A 9,192-nucleotide genomic window follows, 5' to 3' on the forward strand; every position below is an offset into this window, starting at 1 on the left:
AAAACTACTCTATTGATATGAAAGTCATAATAGTGTTTATCTCTGGGGAGGTTGGGTATTTGCTTGAAAATGAGCCCATGGAAGAGAGATTCTAGAATACTGGTTATGTTTTATGTCTTGTTTTCGGTAGTGTTCGGTAGTGGATATACAGGTATATACATATGTAAAAATTCATGGAGATGAACACTTTTGTTATATATAAAATTAGCCTTGATAAAAATAAAAGTTGCAATGAGATTTAATATTTTACCTTTTAGATTACCAAAACTAAAACAATATAATCTTGAAGTATATGTCTCATAATTATATAACCTAATGATAATATATCTAGTTATATACATAATATAATTAATTGACAGATACCTAGATACACAGATAGATAGCTAATGTGTTAATATTATATTAGGAAGTGTGGGGAAACAGAAACTCATGAATTCACGTTGGACAGTAAATTGGTATATTCTCTGTAGAGTGTAATTTAGTATTATTCATCAGTATTACAAATAGCATAAATGTAAACTGAACATATGGAGCACTGTTAATAATTTCCAAAGGATGAAAAAATCTAATGTCAATTAGTTCGTCTAAGTAATTCATACATGGGACCACAAAACACAAAAATGGGGAAGCTCTTGATGTACCATCATGGAATAACTTCTAAGATAGATTAAGTAGAAAAAGCAAAGCACAGAACAAAGTGCATAATACAGTAATACTTCATGTTAACAATGGGGCGAGCTTAGAGACTGTTTGCTTGTATATGCATAAAACATGTCTACAAGAATGCACGGGTGTAAGATTAATTAATTTCCCCTAGCGAGAGGAACTTATGTGACTAAGGGCAAGGGTGGGAGCAAAAAACTGTATGTTTTTTCCATAACTTAACAGTTTTGAATCACATAAGTAAAATATATAGTCAAAATGTTAAAATAAAAAACTATAAAAACTAAATATATTGTTAATTTTTGGATAGACGAGTGTCTGAGAGTTCTGGTTGCCTCTGGAGTAAGGTGTAAGAGTGATGATAGTATAGGGGTGGGAAGGAGACGATTTTTACAGTACACAGTTTGACATATATTGGGATTTGTCTCTGTATATATCACATTTATTACTATTTCCTATAAATAATCAGTGATAGACATTTTGCAGAACTCTGGAGGAAGCAAATGACTTTGAAAACACAAGTAATTAAGATAGTAAATTGAATGAATTTAAAGCAAGTTCCTATGAAGTAATAGATAGGGACCCTGGCATAAGAATGTTTATTCTCATGAGACAAAAAAATGACACAAAAACTACATATAGGTCACCTAGAAAACAATCAAGGCAACCTGGACAAGCAAGGAGATGAGGAACTGAAACTCTTTTAGATCCTTGTCTGGCACAAGTAATTTTTAATTGTTGAATAGTAAACAGGTACTAGAAAACAATATCAGACCCTCCCAATAACAATTTAATTGGTCATTTTTTGAAAAGAATTTTAAATTCAAGGGACAAAATCTTTTTTTTTAAGCTAACATATCCTCAAGATTTTATTGTCACATAATAAAACAAAATATGAAGCTTAGAACTGAATCACTTGGCCCTTTTCTTCTCTCCTCAAAATGCTTGCATCTCTTAATTGCTAGCATTCTCTTTGATCTTCAGTTGGGCTCAGCTCATTCAAGGCTCAGCACAATCTTCTTTGTAGTTTCAGCCTTTACTGGGGGCAGGGATCAGCTTAGTCTGCCCGCCAGAGCCACTCTGCTTCCTGTCACAATGCCACTTGCCCTGCGCACACAGAGATTCCTTGCCCATGTTGCGTTTGTTACTTTGTGGGGTTGATACTTCCCGCACTTCTTACAGAAAGTCCGTGGGTTTTAGAAACATTCACCATCTTTGTGAGAGTGCTACCCAGAGGAAAAAGCCAAAACCTTACTCTTGCTCAAGCAAGGAAAACAAAAATATTTACAAAATGTAGGGAGCCTTGAGTTAGGCTTCATAAAATTAGAATTGGGGCTGGAATTCTGTTTGTCTCTCGCTGAATCTGAAAGGATTTCTTTCTCCACTTCTCTGACTCTTCTCTATTCTACTCAGGTCTGCCTTGTCTCAAATACAGCACACTACGTCCTCATGGTCATTACGGATCATAGTTCGGCGGCTCATAGAAAACTGACCACCAACTTCGTCAGTGGTCTAATTTATGGATCTTTGGAGGGAAACAATTATATTAATTCAGTCCACTTTATGCACTGGTTGCCCTTGGTCGGTGATCTATTTAAGTCCTTATAGCTGGGACCAACATGGGGGGGGTGGGGTGAAGATTTCTTTGTACAGTTAGTTATATCAGAAATGGCTATGAGCGAAGTAAGATTACTTTGTAATGGCAACAAATTGTGTCCTAATATTATTGTACCTTGTTGTGATCAAGCTATGTGTTTACATGGAACCAATTCTCACTCCTACAGGTAATTTATTTATTTTGTAACTTTTGTTCTTTTCTCCATAAAATTCAGAATTTTGGAAACAACAGCAATAAGGCAATCTTCCAAATATTGTTAGAGAGAGATTTTGCTTGGGGAGACTTTTTTTCTCTCACACCAAACAAAATGATAGTTCACAAGGCACTGTTCTAGGGCAGCTACTTTCAATGGGTGTGTGCAAGAATTTTTAAAACATGCAATACTTGACTATTTAGTCGGGGGCACTGAACTCTTTCACCTTAGATTGTCACATAAAAAATGACAACAGCCAACACAATCATAGCCGTCTGGTGTGACTAAATCAGAATTGTATCTACTTTTTTGTCAGATCTGCAAAAAATATATATTTTTGGTGTGCCACAGAATTTTAGTAATTAGTTTCTGTGTGCCATGAGATAAAAAAGTTTGAAAAATCCCTGTCCTAGGGGAATGCGATGTGCAGTAAATGTGCACATATAGCTTTGAGAACAGGGAATATTGATTCTCAAGAACTCTCCCTGACATCATGATACTTAAAATACACTAGAATGGAAACTAAGAGAAGGAAATCTAGCAATTCTTCTACCACTTCATATCAGTTTATATCAGTTAATCTGAGGGATAATCAAAGTGAATTTAACTGCTGTTTTATATTCAGGAGGTCTAATGAAAGATGCTTTAGGAAACTACAATATCCACAAGTCTTTCTACATCACCATGAGTACTAAGTGAGAGAAAACACAGCAAGCGGTATTTCAAAGATCAGTAAAGCTTGTACTTAGGTTTTCTGCGTTATGAAGGCTTGTATTTTCTTCAGATTGTGATCATCACACATACATGTGGCAACACAGTGAACTTGCAATCAGTATCCATGAGAGCACATAATAGTGAGCAGGATGGCTGAGTAGAAATGTCCCTAAACTATTCTTGCTTAGGAAATATTTAGTGATGTTACATCAGAAGTGTTTAGTCCTGGGCAGTGGACCATCTGCATGCAATCAGGATACTGAACCCAAATGGCTCTTCCTCCAAAGGAAGCAGAATACATTGTCCCAACAACATTATATATATATATAATAGAACCAATTTTCACTCCTACAGGTGATTTGTTTATTTTGTAACTTTTGTTATGTATATGTATGTGTAGAGAGAGAGAGGGGTTAACAAAAACAGCATATAGCAAATATTTTAGAGAAAGTATTGAGGAAGGGGACATAGTTTTAGGTAAATTAATGAAAAACCATAAAGATAAAAATCATTACTAAAAGGACTGTGGATCTCAGTCTTTCTGTGGGTCATTAATACTACAAGAGAACATCAGATATGTGATAACACCAGGAGTCTAACTAAGTGATCCACTGGGAAATATGGGCCAAGCATTAACTGGGATTTTGAAAAGACTATAAATGCATATACTACTTAGCAGAATCATTACTAAAACCAACAATACACATTCACCTTCCCGTGGGACATGATTATGAAATTGGCTAAATATTCATTCTGTTCTTTCTAAAGAAACAAAAACTGCTTTTTTCTCAGAAATTCTTAATCTTCTTCTAGCATTATTGCAAGATACTAATGTGACTAATAGTCATCACTAAGTACTATATTTAGCTTTGGTAATGAGAATTGGATTTATTTGTTGGGCAAGAATCCCAAGTGAAGTGTCAATAATTGTTGCACAGAAGGGACTATGCAGATTATCTAACAAAATTTCTCATTACTAAATTATTACATCATGTTCTCTGTAAATTATCCTTAACAACAATAATAATAGAAATACCTCACATTTATTACACAATTTCCAAGCTTTATCCTGAATGCTGGTATTATTTCATTAACCCTCAGGGCAGTGCTATAATGTAAGTACTATTGTTATCCCCATTTTACAGATGAAAAAACTGTGGCTTATAGAGGTTATCAGTCAGGACCCTGTTATAAAACAAATAACAGTGAAAGGGGTAACTGAAGGGACTATTTACAGGGATGTGGGAAAGATTAAGGGAACCCAATGAGGTGCAAGACTAGCAAGAGTGAAAAGCCATTATACCTCCAGGCGAGGAGAATGAGAAGGGTAACAGTGTTATCTGAAGCGAGCAGGAGCTGAAGTGGTATAAGAAGGGCCACAGTGCTCTCAAGCCAGAACTCAGGTCCTGATTCCCAGGCTAGTTACCTTTTCATTGCAGCGTGTGATTAAGCAGATGGCAATCTGATGAGCCCAGCAGCACAGCTTCAACTAAAAGGTGAAGGACAATCTCCAGTTTAGATATTAGTTGTCTCTGGATTCAGCACTTTCTCTCCTGCAGACAAGTGGGGCCTAGAGCACTAAATGCAGCTGGGGCACAGTAACTAACACTGTGTAGGTGTGAGTGACATTTGCTCATAAAAATCAGATAAACCACCCCTGTCACTTTTCATAAATATGGGTTCGTGAAGAGGCAGTAGAAATGCAAATCAAGAAGAAACATAAGCTAGTTTGAAATGGGAACTAGAGAAAAAACATGGGAAATGTTCTAAGGTAATCTTATAATTATTTAATAAATTTCTTTTAATATAAATTTACTTTAAAAACACACACTCTGTGCAATACTGATCACTTTGGAATACTTTCTAGAGGCTTTATTTTTAAATGATCATTGGCCAAATGTGTATGTCCATAGAAATCCAGCTAGAAAATGTGAGGTTCTGGAAACCCTGTGCACTAGAGAAAGAAATAGACATATTTATTCAAAAAGAGAGGGAAAAAAACAGCAGGATATTATACTAGAATAAAACTTACCATGTCTAATTACTATAGGGAAGACTGGGACCAATAGCAACAACAACAACAAAAGATCAGAAAGAAACTTAATTTTTATACAAGGCAGTATGGTTCTAATATAGTTGTAATGTCTAAATTCTGTTTAAAATTATAACAAGTTGCCTTGCAAGGTAGCAGGTTTCTTGTCATTGTCACATTAGATATTCCAAAAGAATGTCATAAAAGAAATTCCTAAACTGAGAGCTCAAACAAGGTGATATCAATGATACTTTTGAAATTTAACATTCTGTGCAATGTCATTAAACTAAAATTTCAACTTTAGTAAAATTTCTGGCCTCTCTATGGTCTCTTATCTTACAGAAAGATATTTGCTCAAATAGATCAGCTGGATAAAAACGCGTTCCTAAAAGATTCCAGACAAAGCAATTTCAAAAATATGTTTGCTTCTTCTAAATTACATTTGTATGAATCCTAAGTAAATTAAAAAACAACAACAACAACAACAAAAAACTCAATAGGATATTTCCAAACTTTATATTTCCTTTATTCTCTCTTCTCTTGATTACCTCTCTGCAGTAGGTGTCAATTCTCTCACCAGCATTCAAGGAGGAGGAGTTGAATGTTTTCCTTCCCTCAGCATCCTACCATTAGTAGGGCTAAGTGAGTTAAATGTCTGCTGCTGCGATGTGCTCTGCATGAGATAGCAGAAATGTTCTGCACCGAGCAAGTTCTTCAGGGTGCAGAATATCATATCACTAATGTGTCGTGCTGTGACTGGAGTCTATTTTAGAGAATAATGAGAGAATCAACAATGCTGTTGGCTCGGAGCAGATGACGCATGTGAAATTTTGCTTGAACAGAAGAAATTACATGATCACCTAAAGGATGGTAGGAATTCTAAAAATAAAGAGATCCTATATGCTTTTTTAAAAGATGAAATTAGTATTTATGGATAGCCTAGTGTAGGTTAGTCAATTTCAGCGGGTCACAAGACTCATCATTTTCTTTGAATGACTTAGTGGCTCCCACTCATGTCACTGACAGAGGGCTAGCTCACAAAGCCTCTGCTTCCTCACCAGATAATTTCACAACTAGAATTGTGGGTCATTGCAGGTCAAGGGCAGCATCCCTACAGCCAGAGACAATAGGAGAGTCTAGCTAAGGATCAGCACCCCCAAAATTTCATAAAGACCCTAGCAAGTATCCAACAAAGAGAAAATATGTTCCTGACTTTCTGATTAGTACTCATGTCCTTCTTTCCCATATAATTCTTACATGTCCAGAAACTCTAGGGTCTCTTTACCCTCCTATCAAAATCTTCCTGAAGAAATAAGCTGAGATATTCATATGTACCAATGATGTTCTCAGAGATAGTTATATATTAAAGGTACTCAAAGACTTAGCCCAAAGTACATCAACATGTGAACTCTCAAAAGGCTGTTTCAGATGCTTGTCAGGAGGCCCCCAGGACACAGCCTACATGCCCAGAGGACTCCTAACATCAGCCCTGCCGGTGCGTCTGGGCCAGCTACAGTGTTTCCTAGGTTATCAAATTACAGAATATTAGCCTTTGACGGAATCACAGCAAACTTGTCCAATTGTCTCAAAGTGTAGATTAAATATAAAACAAAACAGAACAGCAACTAAAAACCTGACACAGACTGCAACTGTCCATTGTCAAAACTGAAAGAAAATTCAAGTCTTCCCTATTTGTATTCTGAGGAACGTTTCCCCACCTCTTCAATCACTCTTTGATAACCTGCATTTTTAATATCATTTATCAATATCTCAGTGTCATCTGGGTATTCTTTGTATGTAAGGAATTTTACAGTAGAAAATGTGACTTTTAAAGTAGAATGTTGGCCATGTGATATCTAAAAGTATTATTTTTAGGGAAATATTTTGGCGAGTGTGTGTGTGTTGACAGGCACAGGGCAGTAATGTCTAAGGGTAAAGAATTGTATTTTTTATGCTATTAAGTGAAACCCTATTTAAAAGTTTGTAGTTATCTTATTGTAATGTGTACATCTTGAAATAAGTGGCCACCTTTGAGTTATTGAGCTATTCTTAAGGCAATAAAATGACCAAGGTAAGATAAATACAACTTTTAAAAGGACTTGTTCTGATCTAGCATGCCTGCATGCATGTACACACACACACATTCAGCCAAAGAGAATTCAGCAAGCAACTGTGTAGCCGGAAACTAAGCCAGAATATAAAAGCATGGTCAAAATTAGAGAAGTCTTTCCAATATTTCAACCATATTAAATTTGTATAGTATTGAAAATATTTCCCATCTTGGTTTAGTAGATGAAGCTTTCTTCCATAAATTCTACATATTCAGCAACATTGCTTTTCCCCTAAATTTTATAGCTACTTCTACAAAACATAAACCTATAAGCATATGTCTTTAAAAACTATTTTAAATCTACTCTTAAAAGCTTAAAATGGAGCTATTAATAGGTGTAAAATTAGTTTTATTTTCCCCAAAGATTTCAATGAAAATCATTCTTGATCATTCATAAGCAGAGAGGATATATTCATTGTATCTCTAAAGCAGAAGCTCCCATATGATGCTCTTGTGTTGATCTCACTTGGGAATTATATGTAAACAATTAGACAAATTCTCAGATATCCATGATTTCTCTTCATGTGGAAAATAATAACCAGTTTTGAAAGTTCTAATGAAAAAGTGCCAAGAAAATAAAAATTGTCATATGGAAAGGCATGAAAGAAGCTGCTTATGATCAATTTATTTCCCATCACTGGGCATAAACGCTCTGAGGAAGAAAAACTACAGATAACTCAGTCTAATTGCCTTTTAAATTGATGGTGATGGGACCTCCTGTCACATAGATGGCTTGTGTTTGAAAAGAGGAGAGTCCTTATTTATAGGATGCTTTGAGTAGGACGTTCCCAGTTTAGGATTCCTTATGATAGCCACATCTAGACTACGTGGATTCAGAAGTCATGGCTTCATGGAAAAAGTCACGTTAGCTATATAGCCTTATAGGAATAAAATGAATATGTCTTATAACTTCAACTCTCCCTGCTGCATAAGGTGACTTATGTAACTCATTAGAGATCAAATCTGTTATTCTGGGCCAAAGTGTAGGTCTAATATGATAAGGATTTGGGGAGATGTCCTTGATGTTTCAAATCTCTTGTTTGCTTTCCTTTTGTTTGCTGATTCAGTGTGTCCTTGAGTTAATTAGCAAACCATGTTTCTGGGAAATCCTTTATTTGTATGAGTCTGATTTGATGATTTGATCTTTCTGATAGCTTGATCATTAACTTATATGACCCTCTGGGAACATGTTAGTATCAAACCTTCCAAATTCAGGTTCTCCCCACCACAGCCTCCTTTTGATAAATGTTATCATGGCAGCAGGAGAAGCCCCCAGTCCCATGCCATCTTCCTTCAATTAGACTCTTATCCCCATAGAGCTCTAGGACCACCTTACCTCATCTCCTCTACCCCTTCGAAAATTCCTAATAATACTACTGTGCCCCTTAGTACTCAGAGATTATAACCAATATAATCCTGTGTTTCTTCAACACTTTCATGAATATTTCTCAAAGTATCTTGTTTTAAGTGCAACCTGGCTTCCTCCTGAGAATAATACCTTCTGAGAGCTCCTTTGCATGGAGGTTTTGTTTTTTACATTTCTTATCTCACTGAATCTGAAGATAGATGTCTACCTTGCCCCTATATCTGCTGTTTCTCTACTGATCTTTAGCTCTCATACTGATTACCCACTTTGTTGGGGTCTTCTACAAACCTCTGACAATTTATTTTTTGGTGATTTGATTCTTGACTCACTATAATGGGATCCATCAAGTTTTGCTGTTACCAGCAGAATATATTGCTATAAAATTCCCTATTTACTCATCCAGCAAATTTTAAAATGCCATGAGATTCAAAGAATGTCCTCTTCTTCAGGATCTGAAGATCCTATTATGAAAGATACCTGCATCCCCTTGTCTAAA

The sequence above is a fragment of the Miniopterus natalensis genome, chromosome 10 (genome assembly GCF_054644295.1).
Source record: "Miniopterus natalensis isolate mMinNat1 chromosome 10, mMinNat1.hap1, whole genome shotgun sequence".
Taxonomy (NCBI): Eukaryota; Metazoa; Chordata; class Mammalia; order Chiroptera; family Miniopteridae; genus Miniopterus; species Miniopterus natalensis.